The 27,717-nt window shown below is 43.3% G+C and overlaps 1 protein-coding gene across 1 annotated transcript in view; it reads right to left on the reverse strand.

Annotated features, from left to right (window-relative positions):
- The window catches only part of LOC122928849 (zinc finger protein 252-like), a 102,824-nt gene extending 83,017 nt beyond the window's left edge, over nt 1-19,807 (reverse strand). The window contains exon 1 of the mRNA XM_044282117.1: nt 19,725-19,807. The gene's annotated coding sequence lies outside the window, so the exon portion shown is untranslated. The remainder of the gene's footprint in view (nt 1-19,724) is intronic.
- Nucleotides 19,808-27,717: the final 7,910 nt, after the last annotated feature.

The raw sequence follows: 27,717 nt of genomic DNA on the forward strand, positions 1-27,717 counted from the left end.
TTCGGGGGGCTGCCTGGGAGCTCTCTCCCTCTCCATTCAGGGGGCTGCAAAGGCACAGCAGCCCCCCGATGGGAGAGGGAGGGAGCTCCCTGCGCTGTTAACCTTTTCCATACAGCGGTCCGTACGGACCGCGGTATGGAAAGGGTTAAACGGCTGACATCGCAGCACAGATGTCAGCCGTTTATACGAGGGTGCCAGCAATGTGCTGGCACCCTGGTATACCCACTAGACGCCAACGATTATTCAAGGGGAGGCGGGCGGGGGATCGCGATCCCGCCTGCCGCACCGCCCGCCTCCCGCACCGCCCGCAACCCTCCCCCTGCACCTCCCACCGGTGCAGGGGGGGGGATACAGGGGTGCAGGGGGGGGGATACAGATGTATTTTAGGAATACTAAAGTTTCTGATCCCCGCGGTCAGGGACCGCGGGGATCAGAAACTGCAGAAATCGCAGGTCTGAATTGACCTGCGGTTTGCCGCGATCGCCGACATGGGGGGGTCACGGGACCCCCCTGCTCATTTAGCCTAGGTGCCTGCTCAATGATTTGAGCAGGCACCGGGTTCCGATCACTGCCAGTACCAGGGCACAAGGGCGTACCTGTACGCCCTATGTCCTTAAGAGGTTAAGTATTATAACTCGGACCAGAGCCTCGGATCAACAAAAAGAAAACAGCTTTTTTTTTTTTGCATACAGCTCTGTCTATGCAAATAGTTTTATAAGGAGGTCACTGGTTACAGATTCTCGTTAAAGAGGAGCTGTCACCACAAAGTGCAGTGCAATCTGAAAGCAGCATGTCAAAGAGCTGAACGGAATGATATATCGATTTTTGTGGGAAAAGATTCAGCAAAATCTGTAATTTGTACATTTGTTTATACATATCTTTGCTTTTTTTACCTCCTGTGAAAAGCTATAGGTACAGGATGGAGGTCTTATCATTGACTGATAGCACTGTATGTATTAGGCCTCTTTCACACGGGCGTCATGTTTTTTGCCCGGATAAGAGGGGGGTGCGTTGCGTGAAAATGCGCAATTTTTCCGCGCGAGTGCAAAACATTGTAATGCGTTTTGCACTCGCGTGAGAAAAATCGCGCATGTTTGGAACCAAAACCCGAACTTCTTCACAGAAGTTCGGGCTTGGGATTGATGTTCTGAAGATTGTATTATGTATTATGTACATGGTTATAAGGGAAAATAATAGCATTCTGAATACAGAATGCATAGTATAATAGTGCTGGAAGGGTTAAAAAAAATAACTCACCCTATCCTCTTGATCGCGTAGTTCCCGGTCGGTCTCTTCTTTAGCTGTGGGCTAAAGGACCTGTGGTGATGTCAGATCACATGCTCCATCACCATGGTGATGGACCATGTGATTGGAGCATGTGATCTGACATCACCACAGGTCATTTAGCCCACAGCTAAAGAAGAGACCGACCGGGAACTACGCGATCAAGAGGATAAGGAGAGTTAACTTTTTTATTTTTTTTAACCCTTCCAGCACTATTCTACTAAGCATTCTGTATTCAGAATGCTATTTTCCCTTATAACCATGTTATAAGGGAAAATAATACAGTGAATAGACTGTCACCTAGAACCCATGCGTGAAAATCGCACCGCATCCGCACTTGCTTGCGGATGCATGCGATTTTCACGCAACCCCATTAATTTCTATGGGGCCTGCGTTACGTGAAAAACGCACAAAGAGGAGCATGCTGCGATTTTCACGCAACGCACAAGTGATGCGTGAAAATCACCGCTCGTGTGCACAGCCCCATAGAAATGAATGGGTCAGGATTCAGTGCGGGTGCAATGCGTTCACCGCACGCATCGCACCCGCACGGAAAACTCGCCCGTGTGAAAGGGGCCTAAGTGTGTATACAGAGATAGCTGTCAGTCACTGAGAACACCCCCTCCCTGTACCGATAGTACTTCACAGGAGGTAGAGAAAGCAGAGATATAAATGTGTAAGTTACAGGTTTTACTGAATCTTTTCCCAGTAAACTACCGTATATATATCTGTCTGCTCAGCTTCTCCTGCTCTGTAACATGCTGCCTGCAGATTCCATTGCACTTTGTGGCGACAGCTCCTCTTTAACCCTTACATGTACATGCTGGAGCGATAGGCAAACATGGCGCCCGCTCGCACGTGCAGCGGGCGTCATCGCCGGCAGGTCTCCGCTGTTTCAAACAGCAGAGACCTGCGGCTAATTACCACAACCAGCAATAATGCCAATCACGGTAATTAAAGCCTTTAGATACTGTGATCAAGTGAGATCACGGCATCAAAAGGGTCAAAAACCTGGAAGCCTCGGTGAAGAGGCTGAGAGCATTGAACCTGCAATTCTTATTTTGGTCACCAGGTGGCAGGCCAACATAAGAAATAAGCAACAGTAATTAAGGCATTTTAAAAATACATGATTATTCGAAATAAAAAATAAATGCATATACAAGCTTCAAAATCATTACAAAAAAGTAAAAATAAGATAAAAATTACTATATAAAAAATTTAAAATGTAAAATCTAAAATGTAAAATCACCCACCTTTCCGTAGAATAAAAAATACATAAATAACAAAAAAATACAAACATCATGAGTATCACCGCGACCGAAAACACCCCTACTATTAAAATATAAAAATATCTTTCCAATACGATGAATGGTGTAAAGGAAAAAATTATCAAAATGGGCAATTTGAAATTTTTTCATTGCTTCTCTAAGGCTACTTTCACACTAGCGGCAGGACGGATCCGACAGGCTGTTCACCCTGTCGGATCCATCCTGCCGCTATTTCGCCGTGCCGCCGCTCTGTCCCCATTGACTATAATGGGGATGGGGGGGCAGAGCTCCGGCACAACACGGGGAGAGGCCACCAGACTAAAAGTACTGCATGTCCGACTTCTTAGTCCGGCGGCCTCTCACCGCGCACTACTGTGCTGGGCCGGAGCGCCGTCCCGTCCCCATTATAGTCAATGGGGACGGAGCGAGTGTCCGGCGGCACGGCGAAATAGCGGCAGGACAGATCCGACAGGGTGAACAGCCTGTCGGATCCGTCCTGCCGCAAGTGTGAAAGTACCCTTACCCCCCAAAAAATAATTATAAAATGGAATAATGGTATCGATAAAAAAATACTGATTTTCCCACAAAAATGAGCCTCCACACAGCTCAGTAGATATAACTTTTAAAAAAAGTTTAGGGGTCAAAATATGGTGATCTAAAATTAAAAAATAAATAAAAAAATTGGACTGTGTGAACAGAAATATAAAAAAAGTTATGTCTCAAGGAAGAAAAATGAAAACGCAAAAACAAAAAACCTCTGGTATCCTAAGGGTTAAGTACCCATCCACTCAACATTACACCTGGCTGACACACCACTAACAGCCTGATATTAAAGGCTTTGCTGCTTTGAAGTGTTTAAAGCCACTTTCAAAGGAGTAAATCCTTATAAACAGAACAACGCCTGGGCCTTTCCCCCTCCCAAAAAAATAAAACCGTAACCCATGTGGCTAAATGTAAGGTTCCAGGCAATGGAATAGGCAGACTCCACTGTAGTCAGCACTTTCTTTCAATTTCTGATACCTTGTTCTGTAGGAAGCTAGATCTCAGACATCGTGGATTTAACACTGGAGTTTCCTTCTAGGCCAGGAATCAGTAACCACCAGCACTCCAGCTGTGCTGAAACTACAATTCACAGAATTCACAGCAGCTGGAGTGCCGAAAGTTGCTGACCCCTGTTCTAGGCCTATAAAAATCCTGCCACAAAATGTTTTATTATTTTTTGCCTAGCTATGAAAGTGATGGTAGATACAGTGATGCTTGAAAATTTGTTAAAGGGGTTATCCAATATCATGAACAGTCCTCCATGTGGTTACACCCACTTTCAAGCACCACAGTAAATAACCTTATATTGTAATACTGTTAAGAGTTGTCTTGCTTTTCTTTTCTTAAAAAAAAAAAAAAAAAAGGCTTAAAAACTGTGTAAAATAATGAGTCATATTCACCCCCCCCAATCCCATTCCAACCCTTCCTGGGTGCCTGCCGATTCCTACTTCCTGGTCCCGTTCATACAGGTAAGGCTACTGTCAACACTAGCGTTTTCAATTCCGCTATTAAGATCGGTCGTAGGATCTCAATAGCGGGGGAAAACACTTCAGTTTTGTCCCCATTCATTGTCAATGGGGACAAAACTGAACTGAATGAAACTGAATGCACCAAAATCCATTCTGTTCCGTTTAGTTGCGCTCCCATTGCAGACAGAATAACGCTGCAAGCAGCGGTTTTCTGTCCGCAATGTGATGCGGAGCAAGACTGATCCGTCCTGACACACAATGTAAGTCAATGGGGACAGATCTGTTTTCTCTGACACAATAGAAACTGGATCCATCCCCCATTGACTTTCAATGGTGTTCATGACGGATCCGTCATGGCTATAGAAGACATAATGCAACCGGATCCGTTCACGACGGATGCATTCGGTTGTATTATTGTAACGGAAGCGTTTTTGCAGATCCATGACGGAACCGCAAAAAATGCTAGTGTGAAAGTAGCCTAATGTGAGAATTGAGCCAATCTTTTCAGGTGACCCGGGAACTATCTAATGGGAGTGGGGCAGCATCACTAAGGGGAATATTTTATACTATTCTGAGCCTTTATTTAAAAATGTACCATAACTGGACAACCCGTTTATATTTTTATAGCATTCATGCTTTATATGAAATATGGTAAGGAGGATGGTAGAGGATTACAAAAAATAAAAATAATAGATCACTGCCACAAAAGGCTACTTTCAATAGTAATTTTTGCATGGCATCTGTGAGTCCAGAGTCCCTCACTCCGGACCCCCTCTCAGTCATCAGTGGAGTAAAGGAGAACTATGGGCTAGTAACAAGCCGTGACATGTCGGCCTGCTCCAGCTTGTGTGCACAACTACCACATATTACAATAAACTCTCTTAATACGAGCACTGAGGTCAGGATTTAGAAGAAATGCTAAGCAATAACTGTGGTATTTCTGTGCCTACTGTACGCTGAATTACTACACAACTATTCCTTGTATGATCAGTGAGTTGATGTGTAATACTTGGGTGGGCATCTTCCCTAGCACCCAGACCCTGTGATGCAAGGGCAATGAAGCAAGAAAAAAAGGGGCACCAGTGCTCAAAAAACAATCTGCTTCTTTCAAAGCCTCCATAAGAACGCTGCAACACTTGATTCGGACAATATTTTGTAGTGAAACAGAGCAGAGAATGGAGCATGTATGTATTACCAGAGGTCAGCAAGCCTTCAATTTCAATCTAATACAGATCATGGCCAAGTGCAACTTCAAATGGCACAGGCAGCACAGCGATGCTGCCTGTAACAACCAATAACAGAGCTCCTTACAGCAAGGAGCTTTGCTATTGGTTAGTTTGGGCGGGGTGCCTGAGCGATAGTGTCCTGCGGGAGGTGTAAAGAGGAGGGCCGGGCTCCCGAGTCCTGGGAGTTGCTGTATGAGTAGCACAGGGGCAGCGCTGCACCTGCGAACTGGCAAACATAGCATGGACCTAAAGAGGAGTGGACAACTACAGCTGAGCCCAGTCTGATGTGCACCACGTAAGGCTGGTTTTAGTCTAATTTTTTATTTCTTTAAGCACATTTACTAAACTTGCTCAACAATGTTCAGTTTTAGACCAATTTTTTTTTTTTTTGTGTGCATTTTTCGGCCTATTTATGTAGGTACCTGTTTTTTACGCCTTAATTAGGCGCAAAAACATTCAAATTTTTACTCCACCCCGGGATGGCATAGTTTTTTGTCAGCTTTGTGTGGGGCCGTGAGACTATTTTATTTAAAAAGTCACATCTTCTGGTAGACAAGTCCCTTTTCACAAATATACAGTCCCTGACAAAAGTCTTGTCGCTTCTCTATTTTGTAGAAACTCCTGCTATTAACCTGACTTTTAATTAATCAATTGGTGTTAGAAATAGCTCATATGAAAAGCTAAAGCCCTCCCAAATGATGTTTAATGCATTGAAATAAATCTTTTTTCAGTGAAACTAATTTATCATTTAATCAAGACAGAAAGGTCAAATTTTGGCAAGACAAAAGTTTTGTCGCCTATACAGAAATTTATCAACTTTACTGCAAATCCAAAAATATGTCAGCAAATGAAGTAGTGGTGCTGTGAGATCCAAATTTAATATCTTGTATGACTTCCATTAACTTGAAAGACAGCATCCATGCGGTTTGGCAAGAATTCATACAATTTATTGATGAAGTCATCAGGAATAGCAAAGAAAACAGTCTTGCATGCCTCCCAGAGTTCATCAATATTCTTTGGTTTCGTCTTCCATGCTTCCTTTTTCATCCTACACCACATATGCTCAATGATGTTCATGTCTGGTGACTGGGCTGGCCAATCCTGGAGCATCTTGATCTTCTTCGCCTTAAGGAACTTTGATGTGGAGATAGAAGTATGCGATGGAGCACCATCCTGCTGCAGAATTTGGTTTTATGGTTGGGAATATAAGAGGTAGCTAAGATTTCTTGGTATTTTAGACTATTAGTGTTGCCTTCCACCCTGCAGATCCCTCACACACCCCCATACTGGATGTAACCCCAGACCATGATTTTGCCTCCACCAAACTTCACTGTTTTCTGGGTAAATCTCGGATCCACGCGGGTTCCAGTAGGTCTCCTGCAATATTTGCGGCGACTGTAGTGTAATTCAACAGAAGATTCATCTGAAAAATCCACCTTCTGCCACTTTTCCAGCGTCCATCCTTTTAGCAGGCTGTGGGCCTTTGCAAATGCCACGCGGTTCTTCAATTGTCTTTTGTTTAGTGCTGGCTTGAGGGCACCGATTCGACCATGGAGGCCATTTCGAGACAGAATCGGACAAACTGTTCTAGTTGACACAGGAACTTCAGGTGACCAGGTCTCGTGGAGCTCTGCTGCAGTGGAAAATGGGCTGGCCTTGGATTTTCGAGCCAACAAACAGTCCTCTCGAGCAGTTGTCTTGCGGGGTCAGCCTGACCTGGCCTTGTCCAAAACGTCTCCAGTCTCTTCAAATCTTTTTTTTATCCTCTGAACTTGACGCTGAGACACATTGAAGGTGTCTGCCACATCAGCAGTGGATCTGGTCTTCAGCCTCTTGATAATCAACACTTTAGTCTCCGGGTGAATCTTAGGCATGTTTGCAGAGGTCTAGTTGCAGTTGATGTGAAGGTCTAGTGTACTGGGGTTCTTTTATACACACCCGAGACCTAATTGATCCATTATTAGTCACAGGTGAAGTTCATATGACAAGGCGACAACACTGACTCAATGGGCTTTACCAAGCTGTGAATATTAGAATACTTTTTGTCAGTTTTGTTTTGCACTGAAACATTACAAAAGCTGTTGGGATTAAAATGACCCATTTCTTGTAATAAAATCTTGATTAGAAATATATTTTAGCAGCACTTCAGGTCAATTTGTACAGAAGCGACAAGACCGTATGTGTATATGGTTGTGACTTTTTTTTTAATCTAATATGCAACTTTTTTGCTGCATTTTTTCACCTAATGCATGAGACAACAGATGAGTAGTCCCATTGCACATAATCTACCAGAGCCCTGACGCCTAATTCATCATCTGCTGTGCGACTCTTTATACTGTGCAAAATAGTTACAGGCTAATCCACTACGCAGTCTGATCACACTCTAAAAAAACAGACGAGCATGATAAATGACCGCCAGTGTCTCTAATGTCCTTGCACATCATTTCCTCTGTGGACACATCACAGCTCAGTCCCAAATAGTTCTCAAAATTTTCCCAAGTTACAGCTCCTCCATAAACCTGCCGACTCCTTTCCTCATGGCAGGAGATGAATATCAACTACTCATAAAAAGGGCTAGTTGGCTTGTAGGTGAAATTTCAGGATGAACCTAAAATGCACTCTAACCTTTACAGGTGAACTTAATGTGAGCTTCTCTAAACCGTTCAATGTTTTAGCACTTTTTGCACAACTTGCTGTTCTCTAAGGCTACTATCACATCTGTGTTTTTACTGGATTCGTCAGGGGATCAGCAAGTCCCTACCTGTGCCTGCGCCGCGAGCCGGTCTGCAACAAATGCGGTCACCGGGAGCAGGCAGTTCCGAGAACAGCCACCGGGGGCCTTCATCGGGCTGTTCTCGGAACTGCCTGCTCCCGGTGACCGCATTTGTTTCAGACTGGCTCGCGGCGCAGGCACAGGTAAGGACTTACCTGTGCCTCGTCAGACTTGTGATTTAAGATGGCAGCTTGCATGTGTTCGCGGACGAACACGGCAACTGGCCATCACTGATCATGATAATACAACCGTCTACATCCGTTATGAACGGAACAGGCAGTATTATCTCTAAAATAGCCATGACGGATCAGTCTCTAAAACCATTGTAAGTCAATGGGGAACGGATCCGTTTACTTTTGTGTCAGAGAAAAAACGGATCGAACTCCATTGACTTACATTGTAAGTCATGACGGATCCATCTTGCTCCGCATTCCAGGACGCACTCAGAAAAGCTGCATGCAGCGCTTTTGTGTGCATCGTGGGAACCCAATGAATACTGGAACGGAATGCATTCTGGTGCACTCTGTTCCCTTCAGTTCTGACCCATTGACAAAGGATGGGGAAAAAAACTGAAGCGTTTCCCCCTGCTATTGAGATCCTATGACGGATCTCAATAGTAAAAAGGGAAAGCGCAAGTGTGAAAGTAGCCTAACAAGGAGCTTAAAAGCAAAATTCACAACAGGTTTTTGATCCATGAATCGCCCAAGGCAAGTCTTCAGTTTTTTTCGCTGGAGATAAAACCAACGGTTTTCTCTTTTGCCTGATCAGTCAAGATGACTGAACGGAAGACATCCTTATGCATCCTGAACGTATTACTCTCCATTAAGAATGCATGGGGATATACCTGATCAGTTCTTTTTCGGCATTAAGCCCTTTTGACGGAACTCAGTGCCGGAAAAGAAAAACGCTAGTGTGAAAGTACCCTAAAAATGATGGGTGACTTTCTGCTTGACATTCTGCTGTATGGACTGAATGAAGTTGTGTAAGGTCGTGTGACGTCTGAAAGTGTGAGGAAAATATATATTATGAAATAACAAATATACAAGAAGTACATGAAAACAATGACAACCTCCTGATGCTGCCGCCACCTCCAGACTATCATTGTGCCACTCGGTAGCCTCCTCGTACTGTCACCACCTCCAGACTCTGTCATTGGGCCACTCCGTGGTCTCCTCATGCTGCTTCCACCTCACTACTATGTCATAGGTGCACTCTGTGGACTTCTCATGCTGTTCCTACCCTCCACACTTCATGACTGGGCCACTATTTTGCCTTTTCGCCTCGCTGACATCATTTATTTGACCTTTCTTCTGATCTGTCAGAAGGAAGGAAAAATTAGATGCACAACGGATCCTGTCTGTGTAGCAGCTGTAAGGCCGGTATAGTCCCATCAGAATTGGCATATGATTACCTAACCTCTCAGATGAACACCATAAAAAATTAAATAAAAATAAACCGGTGCCAAAAAAAGCCATTTTTTGTCACCTTACATCACAATAAGTGTAATACCAAGAGATCAAAAAAAGTCATATGCACCCTAAAATAGTACTAATCAAACCGTCATCTCATACCAAAAAAAATTAGCCCCTACATAAGACAGTCGCCAAGAAACAAAACAAAACTATGGCTTTCAGAATGTGGAGACAAAAAAATACATTTTTTTCAAAATTCCTTTATTGTGTAAAACTGAAACGAACAACCCCCAAAAAATAGTCATATTTGGTATTGTCGTGTCTGTAACAACCTGCTCTATAAAAATAGCACATAATCTAACCTGTCAGATGAACATTGTAAATAAAAAAATTATAAAAACTGTGCAAAAACCTGTTACCTTGCCTCACAAAAAGTGTAATATAGAGCAACCAAAAATCATATGTACCCTAAAATAGTACCAACAAAACTGCCACTTTATCCCGTAGTTTCCAAAATGTTTCACTTTTTTGGAGTTTCTACTCTAGGGTTGCATCAGGAGGTCTTCAAATGTGCCATGGTGTCAAAAAAAAAAAACAGTCCATCAAAATCTGCCTTCCAAAAACCATATGGCGTTCCTTTCCTACTGCGCCCTGCCGGGTGGACATACAGCAGTTTACGACCACATATGGGGATGTTTCTGTGAACTACAGAATCAGGGCAATAAATATTGAGTTTTGTTTGGCTATTAACCTTTCATTTGTTACTGGAATTTTTTTATTACAATTTGCCAAAAAAAAAAAAAAAAAGAAATTAAACGTTTGTAAAATCTGTTTTGAATACCTTGAGGGGTGTAGTTTCTAAAATGGGTCATTTTTGGGTGGTTTCTATTATGTAAGCCTCACAAAGTGACTTCAGACCTGAACTGGTCCTTAAAAAGTGGGTTTTGGAAATTTTGCGTCTAAACTTCTAAGCCTTCTAACGTCCCCAAAAAATAAAATTACATTCACAAAAGAACCAAACATGAAGTAGAAATATGTGGAATGTAAAGTAATAACTATTTTTGGAGGTATTACTATCTATTATAAAAGTAGAGAAATTGAAATTTGGTATTTATTTTTCTAATTCAAAATGAATTTTTTTAAATTAATTTTACCACTGTCATGAAGTACAATATGTGATGAGAAAAAAAAATCTCAGAATGGCTTGGATAAGTAAAAGCGTTTTAAAGTTATTACCACATAAAGTGACACATGGCAGATTTGCAAAAAATGGCTCTGTCAGGAAGGGCGAAATGGCCCGGATGTTAAGTGGTTAAATTATCACTTACGGTCGTTTTTTTTCTGTTCCAAATCAGCTGTTACTAAATTTACAAATGTTTGTATATTTCCATATTTTGTAAATGGCGGGGCAAACTTAGATTGGAGAGTTAAAGGGGTATTCCCATCATCAGTTTTCATACTTGCCTGCGTCCAGCGCGACGTTTACTTCCTGGATTCGGCTGGGCTTGATTGACGTCTTCTCCCAGCCAGGCCGTGCTTGCGCAGAAGACTGAAGTTTTTCTCCCGGCCGGGCAATATCATGAACGCGCACGCCGCCGTGCATGTGCCATGGTGACTTATTCCTGGCCTGTATAGTACAGAGCCGGCGTTCACGGCTCTGTACTATACTAGCCAGGAAGAAGTCATCATGGCGCATGCGCGGCGGCGTGCGCGTTCAGGACATTGCGCAGCCCGGCCGGATTCGACAAGAGAGGTGGCCGTAACCAGGGGAGACGAAAGACAACAATCAGGTAAGAGGGGACTTATTTTCTCAAAAAGGGTGGGAATTGGGTAATAAATAGTATTTACAAAAATGATCACTGTCAAATCATTAACAGATTTAACAGTGATCATTGTGATGGGAATACCCCTTTAACGTACTGAATGGTGCTGACGGTATGGTAAATTCACCTGACTGTTCTATTTGTAAATCTTTTATTTTGCTTTCCTCTTTTTTATATACCTCTTGGGGATCTCTCTTTATTATTTAATTCTTTATGTAGTGCTAACTTTATCACAAATAAATTAACATCCTTAACCCATGAAAAGCAATCAAAATATGGCATTGGCGTAAACGATAGACCTTTCTGTATCAGACTTTCATGTCCCGAATCTAGGATAATATTAATAATCTACATTCCTGTATCTTGTTGCTGGGTAACTATGTTTTTTGTTGTTGATACCCCCATTTGTCCCGGTCCCTCAGTTGTATTCCTGGCATTAAAAAAAGGAGTTGATAATGTCATGGTTGTAGTTGGTAAGGATGCTTGCTGAGGTAGCGAGAAGACAGAGGAGGATGAAGAAGGGAGCATTGGTATCCCCTCTCCATTCTGTATACCCTGTCCGCCATCGGTTACATTTGTATGACTGTCATTTTAAATAACTATGGGTATTGTATTTTTTTTGTGGTGGGCCCGGTTTATTTTTGGCTTTACGTTTCGTTCCTGATTTAGAGTTATATCCACCTATTTCCAATTCTGAGGCTTCTGATTCCGATATATCAGTATAGTACGTTTGTTTATTGGAATAATTGTTAGCTACTCTATTACCAGTATTTTTTATATAACTACGACTGGTTTCAAAATCCTTTTTGTCACGGTTATATTTTCGATGTTTCCTTTCTTTTTTTTTCCACTTTGCAAACTCTCTATGTTCTGTTGGAGTCTGTTTTCCAGATGTTCGAACTCTGAATGAGTTCAGAAATTTTTTATTTCACTTTTTTTTTTCCAAATGTTGAGAATTTTTTTAGAGATTTTCTTTCGGAATTCAATAGGTAGGATTACATACGGAGGGAATTTTCAGTAAGTACTGCTTCCCACCCTTTTATAAACTCTGAATTCTCTTGGTGCGAATTTTGTGTAATATTAATTCGCATACCTCTGTTCTAAACTGGTAATTTCCCATATGGATCTAATATACCATTTATAGGCTTTGTTTAATTCTTTAAGCGCTTGATTTATATCCAGTGCATTCATTGGGAGATTTTCAGCAGAAAATACCTTATTTACTTCAGCCCAAAACATCTGTGTGGATGGTTGGTTTGACAGAAAACCTGCAATAGTACCGTATACACCACTTTATTTATGTCTTTAAATATTGCGGCCTATCGGGTCATTTAACTGGATTTCCCCTTATTTCAAACGTATTTTCTACATAACTTAGACCCAGACATATGTAAAGGCACTTTGAGCAAGTTTTCCAATTAGTCTGACAGACTACTTTTTGCCATATTTTAACATATGCCTAAATTCCCACTTAGAGGACCTTTCATGGGTCCAAACATTATAAACTAAGTATCAGGATACGTCGGACATAGTGCAGGGATCTAACTGCACTTACTATTTTTTCTGGGCGTCGCTCCGTTTGTCCGCTGTGGGCCCCGTTGTATTCGTCAGCCCCGATCAGTAGTTGCCACTGCACCACCAATTAGAAGAAGAGGGGGCGCTGTGGCCACTACCACCAATGATTTTAATACTGGAGGGGTGCACACTGTGCCAACAATGATAATTAACCTTTAATACAGGAGGCGGGTGCCGGTAGCAGATCAGCGGCCACACCTGAGGGGTTAACTGGCACTGATCGCAGCTCCCTGTCAGAGGCAGGGTGCCGGCTATGTGATTCTGCTGCCGGCACCCGCCTCCTGTATTAAAAGTTAAAAACGACCTTACATGGGTTTGGAATTTGTTAAGTTAGCAGACTACATAGAGCGGCGCCAAGGGATCTACCTGCACTTACTACTATTCCTGGGCGCCGCTCCGTTCGCCCGATGTGCCCCGATTACCGTCTCCTGCTCTGTATGCTATATACTACTATTGGAGCAATAGGGAGGAGACATCAGCTTCTCTCCTGGGCGTTCCTTCTCCCTTGGACAGTGCTACAGCCAGGGAGAAGGAACGCCCAGGAGAGAAGCTGATGTCTCCTCCCCATCACTCTGATAGTAGTAATTAGCATACGGAGCAGAAGACGGTAACTTGGGCACAGCGGGCGAACGGAGCGGCGCCCAGGAATAATAGTAAGTGCAGAAAGATCCCTGGGCGCCACTCTATTTAGCCTGCTACTTAAAGTCCGGACCCATGAAAGGTCCTCCTATCATTGGTGGTGCAGTGCGCCCGCCACTCTCTTTTTATTGGCAGCGTGGCACAGGGGGAGGGAGAGACTGCTTCCTTCTTCCCTGTGCTGCTGAGGGAACATGAGCGTGCTGACAGCAGCGCGGCATGCTCTCTGATACTAGACTGTGCAGCAGCGCAGCCCAGTATCGAAAAAATGGAAATCCCGATATCGTATCTATACCAGAACAAAATGACACAGTTTTCATTTTTTATGGTGTTCACAAGAGCGGTTAGGTCATGTGATATTTTTATAACGCAGGTCGTTACGGACACGGTGATACCTAATATGTATACTTTTTCAGTTTTACACTTTTTTTTTAAACAAGAAAAAAAAAAATATCATGTTTTAGTGTCTCCATAGTCATGGTACTATTTTGGGGTGCATATGACTTTCTGATCGCTTGCTATTACACTTTTTGTTATGTAAGGTGATGAAAAATTGCTTTTTTGACACCGTTTTTATTTTATCTTTTTTTTACGGTGCTCAACTGAGGGGTTAGGTCATGTGGTAATTTTAAAGAGCAGGTTGTTACGGACACGGCGGGCAGCATTTTGGTGTCAGCCTCCAGAGAGGAATGGTGACTGATCGGAGGCAAACTGATGCATTCTGAGCTGATCCTTTTCTATTCAGAATGCATTAGGGCAAAACGGATCAGTTTTGGACCGCTTGTGAGAGCCCTGAACGGATCTCAGAAACGGAAACCAAAACGCCAGTGTGAAAGTAGCCTAATCCTTGAGGGGCTAGGCTGTTCTGTTGATGAATCCATCTGGCTTCCTCCTGCTGTAATCTTTTATCAATATTCCCTTGTCTGGGGCCTAATGAGATGTTGCCCCAGAATTTAAGACTGCTGGCATCTCCCTTCTGTACACCTCGCATGTGTCTAGGTAGGAGCGTGTCAGCCTCCATATTTATGTCACTCAGATGTTTGGAAATACGCCTCCTCAATTCCTGTGTCGTTTTACCAATATATAACTTTGGACATCCACATCTAATGGCGTATACCATTCCAGTGGTTTTACAATTTAGGCTACTTTCACACTAGCGTTCGTCGGTCCGCTCGTGAGCTCCGTTTGAAGGAGCTCACGAGCGGACCCGAACGCCTCCGTCCAGCCCTGATGCAGTCTGAATGGATGCGGATCCGCTCAGACTGCATCAGTCTGGCGGCGTTCAGGCTCCGCTCCCTCTCTAGAGGGTTTGGGGAAGACTACAGACCTCCTATATACCTCTGTCAGTATACTCCCATCAGGCTGCAGGGTGAGAGTCAGATCAAGAAAGTTCAGCTTTCTTTCATCTATCTCAGCTGGAAATGTAAGACCTATTGTATTATTATTGAGGATTGCTACAAATTGTTGGAAATCATCTTTAGTGCCTTTCCAGAAAATTAAAATATCATCAATATAACGACCCCAAAATGGGACGTGCTTAGTGAAATTACTGTGTTCCTCTGTGAAGATATATAGAGTGTACACGTGGTGATGTTCGGGGATACGCATGTAAGTTATTTTTTTTGTCCGGTCGACATCTGCGCCAGATCAGGCTGTTGGATTTCCGAAATAAAGATGTGAACGTAAAGACAAATTTATCAGACAACACGACATTTGAAAAATGTGGCATAAAGTGCTCCAACGCAGAGTAAGGCAAAACGGACTTCAAATATTCCCCTTATGAAAAATTCCGTGTCCCACCACCCACCCCATAACTGGGCACCCCATAGGCCCGACAACTCCTTTAGGTACCTGCCCACGCTGCGGCTTCTGCGCAGGATTCTTGTGCGCAGAGTGATACAAATCTCATGTACACTTCACTTTTTCATGCAATGTAAAAATTGACCTGCTGTGTGGATCTTGAAATCTGCAGCACGTCAACTGTTTGTCCAATATTTACAACGCAGGGGCGAGATCTGCTGCAAAACCGCATAACATGTGCAACACGTGCGGACACTGGTGCGGAAGCACATAGAACTGCGCACGGAAATTCATGAATTTTTCTTTGTAAACCTGCACCCATGTGTAGGAACCCTAAGGGCTCATGCACACGAACGTTATTTGAGTTCCGTATACGGACCATATTTTGATTCCGTATATTTCAATGGGTCCGTTGCTCCGTTCCGTGACCCCGCAAAAATTATGATTCATGTCCCATTCTTGTCCGTTTTGCGGACAAGAATAGGCATCTCTATAATGGGCCTCCTGTTCAGAAGGCACACGGGCGGCATCTGTTTTTTTGCGGATCCGCAATTTGCGGACCGCAAAAAATGACATGGTCGTGAGCATGAGCCCTAAGGGTCCATTCACAAGTCCGTGGAATGGGTCCGCATCCGCTCCGCAATGTCCAGAACGGGTGCGGATCCATTCATTCTCAATGGGGCAGGAATTGATGAGGAGAGCACTATGTGCTCGCCGCATTCGCATTTCCGGAACGCGGCCCCGATCTTCCGGTCCGCAGCTCTGGAAAAAAAACGTGAAAAAAAGAAAAGACGGGTGGGGTTCCTCTTTGCACTTAGTAGTAGACAGATTACTTTGAAGAGACGCTGTCCCCGATTGTATTCCCATTTTCCCAGCATAATTACTACACACAGTGCGTGTTGGGCCAGGACGACTAGTGTTACATGGGCTAATTGTTCTGTTCCCTTGGCACCTGCGGCATGGCATTTTCTCCTGTTCTGTGATACCCGCAGTGGAGGGTCTGTCACTTTATAAATCTGATCTCACAAATGATATGTTCGGTTATATCCAGGAATGACATACAGCAGATGGTGCTTAGATTGGTGAGTACAGCATGGAGGAGGAATACACATGAAAGGCAATGACAGCTTCTGCAGCACATGTTTAAGGTGCAGCTTTGTTCATGCTGGGAGTTGTAGTTTTACACCATAGGGTGGAGAGCACATGACACTATACACGAGGCTATGCCCATCTCCATCTCTCACACATCACTAGTGCTGGACCAGTGACAAAGTTGAAGGGGGGTCCACGGCCACGAGCCTGTGACCACACAACAGAAACCTGGCCTCGTACATGAAAGCAGTTGTCAACACACAAAAATACCAAATGTGAGCTGGTGACAGGTGGCTCATTAAGAGAGGGGGAGGGGCGGACAGTACCAGGCAGGCTTTAGGAAGCAGCATAGTCGCACTTGCACAGGAGGGAACGCTCGCTCCCAGTCCTGCTGCCTCCAGCGTGGTGCTCCCAAGGCTGCTTGTGGGGGCATTATATATAGGCATGAGTGATCATAGATCCAAAGTCGATTCGTTAAAAAACGTTTTTAATGCTGTACGGAAACGGCATTAACATGTATTGGCTCTGCGGAGCCAAACTTCGCCACGCCCAAAGTCACGTAAGACTTCGGCGAATTACTTTGGTATTCCTATCTGCTTATTGAAAAACTGTTTATAACAGGAATCCGAGGTGGGCCCTGGTACCGGCTGGGACCTCGGCAGCAAAGCAACTTTGGATTCCAAATTTAAACTGTTTTTAAATACGCAGATGGGAATACGGAAGTAATTCTCCGAAGTCTCACGCGACTGTGGGCAAGATGAATTGTGCCTACACGGAGCCAATAAATTACCGTATGGGGGCATTATAGACACTGGGGGTAATATGTCGAGCTTTATTTATACTGGGGGGTATTATATACACTGAGGGCACCATGGGGGGGGGGTCATAAGGGTACTGCAGAGGTTTGCTAAAAAAAAAAGCCAAATTAAATTTATCAGTTTTTTAAAAAAAATAATCACACAGTATCGCAATGAAATCCGCAGAGGAACAGCGCGCCGGGGCTCACTGTACCCGGTGTTGTCAGACAAATCCCCACTGACTGCAATGAGATTGGTTTCCAGCATAATTGCCGGATTTTGGCTGGACAATACTGTGACAATGACGGGTCTCAATAGTGGAAAGGGAAAGCGCAGATGAGAAAGTAGCCTAAGACAGAGCTATCGGACACACATATAACCATTATATACAGGAGGTGGGTGCGTACGGCACATGAGACACCTAGTTATAGCTAGGGATGACTTGGACAATTAGGGGCATTATAACTAGAATTAGGGTACATATAGCTGTTTGGGACGGCATGACATATATATATATATATATATATATATATATATATTTATATTACATAGTATAGGTCTATATAATACACAACTAGCTATGGAATATACATATAACTTATCAATAGGAGGAGCTTGTAAAACATAAAAAGATGATAATAAAAACCATACACCAGTATAGAGGAGAAGTAGTGCAGTCTAGGACAGTTGGGGTGATATAGAAGACACATATGATGAATATATATATATATATATATATATATATATATATATATATATATATATATATATGGGATATAATAAGATGTATAGATGAGAAGTAGTGCAGTCTCGGACAGTTGGGGGTGATATATAGAATATACATATGGGATATAATGACACATATAGAGAAGTAGTGCAGTCTCGGACAGTTGTGGTGATATAGAATACACACATGGCTATTATATATAGGGGATATAAGACACATATAGAGGAGAAGTAGTGCAGTCTCGGACAGTTGTGGATGGTAATATAGAATATACATATGACATATATAGGGGATAAAATAAGATGTATAGGTGAGAAGTAGTGCAGTCTCGGACAGTTGTGGGTAATACAGAATACATATGAATATTATATATAGGGGATATAATAAGACACATATAAAGGAGCAGCAGTGCAGTCTCGGACAGTTGGGGGTGATATAGAATACACATATGACATATATAGGGGATATAATTAGACATATAAAGGAGCAGTAGTGCAGTCTCGGACAGTTGGGGTGATATAGAATACATATGGCTATTATATATAGGGGATATAAGAAGAAACGTATAGAGGAGCAGTAGTGCAGTCTCGGACAGCTGGGGGTGATATAGAAGACACATGACTATTATATATAGGGTAAGACACATATAGAGGAGCAGTAGTGCAGTCTAGGACAGTTGTGGCGATATAGAATACATATGGCTATTATATATAGGGGATATAATAAGACACGTATAGAGGAGCAGTAGTGCAGTCTAGGACAGTTGTGGTGATATATAAGACACATATGACTATTATATATAGGGGATATAATAAGACACGTATAGAGGAGCAGTAGTGCAGTCTCGGGCAGTTGGGGGTGATACAGAATACATATGAATATTATATATAGGGGATATAATAAGACACGTATAGAGGAGCAGTAGTGCAGTCTAGGACAGTTGTGGTGATATAGAAGACACATATGACATATATAGAGGATATAATAAGATACATATAGATGAGAAGTAGTGCAGTCTCGGGCAGTTGGGGGTGATATATAAGACACATATGGCTATTATATAGAGAGGATATAATAAGACACGTATAGAGGAGCAGTAGTGCAGTCTCGGACAGCTGGGGGGTGATATAGAAGACACATATGGCTATTATATATAGAGGATATAATAAGACACGTATGGAGGAGCAGTAGTGCAGCCTCGGGCAGTTGGGGGTGATACAGAATACATATGAATATTATATATAGGGGATATAATAAGACACGTATAGAGGATCAGTAGTGCAGTCTCGGGCAGTTGGGGGTGATACAGAATACATATGAATATTATATATAGGGGATATAATAAGACACGTATAGAGGAGCAGTAGTGCAGTCTAGGACAGTTGTGGTGATATAGAAGACACATATGACATATATAGAGGATATAATAAGATACATATAGATGAGAAGTAGTGCAGTCTCGGGCAGTTGGGGGTGATATATAAGACACATATGACTATTATATATAGAGGATATAATAAGACACGTATAGAGGAGCAGTAGTGCAGCCTCGGGCAGTCCGGGCTGACAGCTATGTGGCTGCTGATGCTCGCAGTCAGGAGGATGCTCCTCAGTGACACGGCCAGCGCAGACACACCGCTCCTGACACCCGGGCCTTGTCTCTGCAGCAGGCGGGGGCGGGGCCTGACATCTCCCACACTCCGCTCACCAACAGCTATGGCCCTGAGGTAAAGTGTAACCATGGGGCGCCGAGCGAAAGGCAGGGAAGTAGCGGGGCGACAAGCAGCAGGCCATACTTACTGCACGCACATCACCAAGTCCGGGAGCCTCCGCCGCCACCGCACAACATTCCCAGCTGCATCCTTCACCTACACCGGATCCACATTCTGGGAATAGAGATCCCTCCGCCCATTGCCCGTGAACGGGAGCTCGGTGATTCGCCCAACGCTAGCCGTTGGGTGTGTTGCGATCACGTCACTAACGTCAGTGTGTAGCCATGCTCCGTGCAGAAAAAAAATAGTCCATGTGGTGAGATCCTGAGTGATGTTCCCCGGACTGAACTCCTAGTATAACACCGTGTATAGGAGCAAAGTAGGGGATGGTTAGGGAAAGCTGTGTGTGTGTGTGGTCATCCACACGTCTGTCAGTCATCATGGCCATACCCTATCCTCACAAATTACCATAATGACATGTTTTGTGGAATTTCTATTACCAGATTTTGTCATCATCCTTGTTCCCTTCATTTAACCTAATCTTGTCTTCAAGCATCGATTGGGAAACGATAGACTGGGGCGAAGGCAATTCTGCCAGTCTGTGATGAAACCTTAATGTCCTTAAAGCCCAAAATGGAGGCATTTAATAAAAAATATCTGAAATCCTATTATGCCATTTGGGGTTAATAGAGAGGGGTCCCCTGTTCAAATATGTCTTTTTGATTTGCTTTGTGAGGACTTGATATTTGTGGGACAAGTTGTTCTTTCTAATGACTTCATTTACCATTCCATACCCTGTGATGGGGGGCTGAAAAAAAATTTTTTTTCCAAATGGGGTGGAATTGGGGAAAAAAAACCTTGATTTTGCCACAGTTCTAGTGGGTTTTGTTGTTATGTCGTTCCCCTATGCGGCAAAACAGACTTGTTCCCTTTGTTCTCAGGGTCACTAAGATTACACAGATCTCACATGTACATCGTTTTTCTTGTTTTAATACTTAAAAAAATAAAAACATTCGAAAAATGTATATATTTTTTTTGCATCCCCATATTCTGACCCCATAACTTTTTTAAATTAGCATCTACAGAGCTGTGTAGAGAATAATTTTTTGTTTAGAAATCTGTCAGTTTTTATTGATTCTATTTTGGAGTGTGTGTGATTTTTTTGGACACTTTTAATAAAAATTTTTGCGAAGTGAAGCAATGAAAAAGTGGCAAATCAGCCATTTGATTGTTTTTTTCATTTTACTGTCGGAGATAAATACATTTATATTTTAATAGTATGAGCATTTTGGGACACGGGTGCTGATGAAGTTTATTGTTTATTTTTTATATTTTTAAAAACTTTTGTTTCCCACTTTTTTTAAAGTACTCCTAGGGATCACTTGTCCCATAGACTGCATTGATTTACCATTGCAGCCTATGGGAGTTTCATTATGTTCCTATGGAGCCCTGCTGCAGGAAGGAACATTGCTGTGGCAGGCCTCAAAGCATTCAGAAAGCCCGAGGCTGCCACAGAAAGGGAACTGCTTTGCAGATCTCAGACCAGGGGAGCCCAACGCTCCTGAGGAAAGCCCTCTCAGATGTCATGGTTGCAGTTGACTGCCAATCACAGACATTGCCTCTGGGAGTTTGCTGTGTAAAACAGCAGGCACCTGACAGCTATGATGCCCGCTCACAAGCTATGTTTAAAGGCACAACTTCCCCCTTTAGGGGGTTAAAGGGGTATTACAATCTCATAAAGTAACTTTATGATAGTGGGGAACTGACCAATTTTGAGAATGAACGTGTCCCATCACAGTTTTTCCCTGCACAGCAGCACTCCAAGCCTTCCGGGAAACTGCAGCAGATCTCAGTCACTTGAATGGAGATGTGCTGCAGTTTTAATATATTAGTACTGCGGACCCTTCATCCTTAGGATCGGTGGAGGTCTAAGAGGTTAGAGCCCCACCATTCATAAAGTGATGGCTTATTCCAGCATCATCAGGAGCAGGACAGAAGTGTCAAAAGTGGAGAAATAGGTATTTTTGTGTAATATATTACAAAGTTTATTATTTTCAATTGTACAGTGGACAGAAATACAATTGGCTACATACCTTTGCAAACATATCTTCCGTAACAGGATATAAAAAGGGTGGGCGAGGGCTTGTGGTAGTCCTAGATGACCCCATTCTCAGGTCATGTCACTGTTGAGGTATGTGGATGCTTATTGTAGATTATCTTCAAACCCCACAAATAGTTTCAGGGAGAATTGTGGTCTCTCGTGGTGGAGGGTTTGGCCTTAGGAGGTCCTTACTGAAAGTACATTTGTGTTGATGACCAGATAATCCCTGCCATGCATTCCTTCCCAAATTCAACCCTCCACCAAGCAACCCATCATGTCCGGTATAAGATCCCTGAGTGAGAGGCTCTGTGAATGGCTTGATCTTCTCTTGCAGTCTCTTTTTCAGAGGGTCTCCAGGTTCCTGCAGGACACAAAGGATGTGTTATCCAGTTTTCAACGTGTGGAATGGTCTGGTGGAGGTAGTGATGTCATTTCACGGGACACGAGCATTCTCCACAGGGTTGCTTTATACGCATTAGATCATCCTCTAGTCAAGCACAGTAATGACTAGATACAAGAATTAATGAAACAGGTTACGGTCTTTCTGATGACATGCACAGTGGCGTAAATAGAACTGACTTGGCCCCACAGCAACTTTTTCAACGCCCGCACCCTCCTGAACCCCCTCGGTCCCCTTTTTTGTGACAGGACCACAAAAAAATATAAAAAATACTTATCGCTCTTCTCCTCCTGCAGACGCCTCTGGTATTTGTACAGCACTGTGTATAGGGGCGCACTAGACTGTGAGCTGACGTTGCACAGCCTCAGGTCACAGTGCGCTTCTATACGCATTACATCCTGAAAACATGATGAGCAATTTTCTAGGGGTGACGCGATGATGTAGTCACGCTACTTTGCGCCCCTCACGCTCCACCTGCCACGCCGTGTAACCTATCTGCCACTCTGAATGACCCGAGGGCCTCACCGCTGTTACATTTTGATACACGTCCGGACCTTTTAAAACTCTCCCCGTCTCTGTGCAGCGACTGCCTGCTTCCATCTGGCGTTCCGTGGAGGGCTCCCGTCCCCGGTCTCTGCCTGTTCACCTTTGCCTCTCCGCTCCCTGTTCCTCCCACTCCCGCGTTTCCCAGGATTGAGGTTTGGAGATACGCTGTTTTGTGTCCTCCCTGGCTTGTTCGTTTGATCCATCCTCTCTCGTGTTTCCTTCTGTCTATTCTCCGTCCCTCCTCTGTCTGCTTCATCATAACAAACGTCTGTATTATTCGTTACTCCTTTGAATATACTATCGGACTGGATCTGGTCCTACTCTGGATGGACTTATTTTGCCTTCTCCCCTTTTTTTTGCTTTTTTTTCCTTTCTGTTATCGTAATCTTTGATCAGATTTCTTATGGCATTTCCCCCCTTGTTAATTAATATAAGGTAAAAAAAGGGGAGCGGAAGAAAAGGAAGAAGAAAGAGGAAAAGAAAAAAAAGAAAGAAGGGGAGGAGAGGAAAAAAAAAAGAGAGGAGGAAAAGGAGAGGAGAAGAAAAAGAGAAGAAAGGAGGGAAAGAGGGAAATAAAATGTAGAAGAAAAGGCGGATCTAGAATAGACGAAGTATTGGATCATTACATCCAGAAGGTGGGGATAGAGAGAGATGATGTAAATGTCTTGTCCAAAGATGAATCCTCACCACTGAATGAGAGTTAAAGGATAACTGTTTTTTTATTTTTTGGAGTATTGGATTGTGGGGATTAATATCTCCTTGGTGGCCCTATTTAAACTTTTCACTGTGTACTCAATTACCCCTTAATTCCACAGTTTTGTTCCCTGTACTGCCTACTTTTACCTGTGCTTAAATTACGGTTGCTATGCAGGGTCCGTCTATCTGTTGAAGGACGGAGGACGCACGTGCAAGGTCAGATTACAGACAGCAGGGACTGTAAGTAAATGATTAAAGCCAGGTCCTCCCCGGCAGCTGATAACAGTGCCTGGGCTGTGTGCACTTCTCCCTGTCCCTGCGCTTGGCAGACGCTCCCTCGCTCAGCAGAGCTGGAGAATGCAGAGTTGAAGCAGCGCAGACCAGGGAAGGGAGATCTGCCATCTGCTCAGTGTATAAATGAAAGCAACATGTGGTAAGAGGACCCCTTTGTGCTGCAGGAGATTAACCCTTTGGAGGAGAGGGCTCTGGTTGCTGACCCTTTTGGGGGGCTATTGTTACTGGCTAGTGAGGGCAGGCGGGATTAGCCTCAGGGTGAGGGCAGTGGCGGCCATCTTAACTGAATAGTTAAATTGCAGTTTTATGCAGACTGGTTGCTAAGGGCTGAATCTTATTAAATATGGGGTAAGTCAGTCTAATAGTAACTGATTCTGGAATATCATGTTATTAGTAACTACATATATGAAAATTGAAATTAGTGTCTAAGTGTGACAGTTATCCTTTAATAAAAGACATATCAATTAAACTTGGGGCAACCCAGACCGATGTGGTTCTGATAAGAGATGACGTCTCCAAAATACGGGATAGAGTAACTACCATAGAAAATACTGTGGAGGTCCTGGAGAAGGAAGCTAAAGTGTTTAAAATGGAAATCCCCATGTTGAGATCTGAGGATAACATCTTTAAAAAAAAGATGGTCGATTTGGAAGACCGGTCTCGGCGATGTAACGTCAAAATTGTGGGCCTACCAGAAAGCATGGAAAGGACAATCCTGCTGATATGATACATAATTTCATTTTGGAGAGGTTTGGAAGGGAAGCATTTTTCTTCATTATTTTTTGTGGAAAGGGCCCATCGGGTTCCAGGGGGTAAATCAACTGCTGGAAGGTACCCGCGGATACGTTTGGTGAAGATTTTTGTTTCACGCCACAGGGACATGATTTTGAGAAGGGCAAGGGAGTGCCCCCCTATTCTGTATAATGGAAATAGACTGTCTTTTTTTTTTCCTGATTTTTCTAAGGACATTCAAGAAAAGAGACGTAGTTAGGGTCCATTCACACATCCGTGTGTGTTTTGCAGATCCGCTGATCTACAAAACACCGACACCGCCAATGTGCGTTCCGCATTTTGCAGACCAGACATCGCCGGCACCAACAGAATATGCCTATTCTTGTCCGCTATTGCGGACAAGAATATGACATGTTCAATTTTTTTCGGGAACGGAAATGTGGACCCGGAAGTGTGGGTCTGCATTTCCGGAGCCGGGCCGCACATCGTGAGGCCTCATAGAAATGAATGGGTCCGTTTTGCAGAACGAAATTGCCGACGTGTAAAAGGGGCTTTATACCGAGTTTGAGGGATGACTTCGTGAAAAAAAACATCAAATAATAATTTGTCTATCCGGCTTAATTGCGGATAATTTTTTATACTGGGACTCATTTCTTTGATACTCATTTCTTTGATACTGGGTGGGGGCGGGGGGTGAGGAGAGGTGGTCTCAGTTGAGAAATCTGTCCTAAGATGGTGGCGGATCAAGAGCTGGTGGGTTGGGGGTGGGGGGGAGGTATATAGTTTGTGGGGTGGGTTGCGATGTGTCTCCCAGATTCTGGGGGGAAGAGGTAGGAACTGTTTTCTTTTTTTTTTCATTTTTGTTTGCTGATTAATGTCAGTTAGAATCCTAACCTGGAATGTTCGGGGTCTTGGTGATAAACTAAAAAGACAGGCAGTTTGCGATCGAGTTCGGAGACATCTTCCAGATATCGTCAGTTCAGTGGCGACCCATTTTAATGGGGAGATTCCTCAACTCGGTGGGGGTTAGGCCGCGCAGACTTACCATTCCACTTTCACTAGCCATTCAAGAGGAGTAACAGTATTAATTCATAAAGGGATTGATTTTGTCTGCCGGTCCTCCTCCACCGACAAGCAGGGATTTGTTTTTCTTTATGGGAAATTATGCATTTTGGCTTTTATTTACATTCCTCCCTATTTTTCTCTTTATGTACTTAACTGTTTACTAACTTTTATGGATCAGTGGCCTGAATGCCCTGGGGATTTTAACTGTGTTATTGGTATGTATATCCCCGTCAAAGTTCTCCCTTGTCCCGTTTTTGCCAGAAATCTGATTTTGTGGATACTGGTATATGGGGATATTTAGGGTAGGGTAAACGAGCATATTCCTGTGTTAGCAAATCTGGGAGGTCGATGTCTAGGATAGATTTAGCCTTGATAAATTAAAACTATCTGAAATATATAAAGTGTATGAAATATGAGGCTAGGTCTTTATCCGATGATTTACCTCTCTCCATTGAGTTATGTATGTTGGATAACAAATATAGGGTTAGACCTCCATTTAGACTAAACCCTCATTGGATTTTTATAATGGATAACCATGAATTGATTAAACAGGAGATAGAATTTTTTGGGGATACCAATTATAAGTCAGCAAGGACCCATTTGGTATGGGATGCATTTAAGGCCTTTATGAGGGCGGTGTTTATTAGTAACATCTCTAACTTAAGAAAAATCTATGCTAAGAAAGAGAGAGATTTGCAAGAAGCAGCGGTAGCTAGTATGGATGAGTTTTTTCAGTAAAAACACAGAACAAACTAGGGAGATTGTGCAGAGGACAAGTCCGGCCTTTTCTGACTTTCTTCTGGATAAGGCCCAGCAAAGGATTTTTTTTAGGGGACAAAAATAATTCTCTGAATCAGGTCGCCTAGGGAAAATGCTGGCAAGGGTGATCTCTAGGGAGGAATCACAGCTAAGGCAGTAACCCGTCAGAGGGTAGATATACTCAGGTGGTATGAATCCAAATAGACTATTCACAGAGTACCCCCCTAATTTAAAACGTAGCCTTTATTATATACACTAAAATTACCCAAAACAAAAATATTAATGCCAAAATAAAAAAAGTATATAAAACCAAATATAAAAAAATAGATATACAGGGAGTGCAGAATTATTAGGCAAATGAGTATTTTGACCACATCATCCTCTTTATGCATGTTGTCTTACTCCAAGCTGTATAGGCTCGAAAGCCTACTACCAATTAAGCATATTAGGTGATGTGCATCTCTGTAATGAGAAGGGGTGTGGTCTAATGACATCAACACCCTATATCAGGTGTGCATAATTATTAGGCAACTTCCTTTCCTTTGGCAAAATGGGTCAAAAGAAGGACTTGACAGGCTCAGAAAAGTCAAAAATAGTGAGATATCTTGCAGAGGGATGCAGCACTCTTAAAATTGCAAAGCTTCTGAAGCGTGATCATCGAACAATCAAGCGTTTCATTCAAAATAGTCAACAGGGTCGCAAGAAGCGTGTGGAAAAACCAAGGCGCAAAATAACTGCCCATGAACTGAGAAAAGTCAAGCGTGCAGCTGCCAAGATGCCACTTGCCACCAGTTTGGCCATATTTCAGAGCTGCAACATCACTGGAGTGCCCAAAAGCACAAGGTGTGCAATACTCAGAGACATGGCCAAGGTAAGAAAGGCTGAAAGACGACCACCACTGAACAAGACACACAAGCTGAAACGTCAAGACTGGGCCAAGAAATATCTCAAGACTGATTTTTCTAAGGTTTTATGGACTGATGAAATGAGAGTGAGTCTTGATGGGCCAGATGGATGGGCCCGTGGCTGGATTGGTAAAGGGCAGAGAGCTCCAGTCCGACTCAGACGCCAGCAAGGTGGAGGTGGAGTACTGGTTTGGGCTGGTATCATCAAAGATGAGCTTGTGGGGCCTTTTCGGGTTGAGGATGGAGTCAAGCTCAACTCCCAGTCCTACTGCCAGTTTCTGGAAGACACCTTCTTCAAGCAGTGGTACAGGAAGAAGTCTGCATCCTTCAAGAACAACATGATTTTCATGCAGGACAATGCTCCATCACACGCGTCCAAGTACTCCACAGCGTGGTTGGCAAGAAAGGGTATAAAAGAAGAAAATCTAATTACATGGCCTCCTTGTTCACCTGATCTGAACCCCATTGAGAACCTGTGGTCCATCATCAAATGTGAGATTTACAAGGAGGGAAAACAGTACACCTCTCTGAACAGTGTCTGGGAGGCTGTGGTTGCTGCTGCACGCAATGTTGATGGTGAACA

This window comes from Bufo gargarizans, chromosome 2 (genome assembly GCF_014858855.1).
Source record: "Bufo gargarizans isolate SCDJY-AF-19 chromosome 2, ASM1485885v1, whole genome shotgun sequence".
In the NCBI taxonomy this organism is placed as follows: Eukaryota; Metazoa; Chordata; class Amphibia; order Anura; family Bufonidae; genus Bufo; species Bufo gargarizans.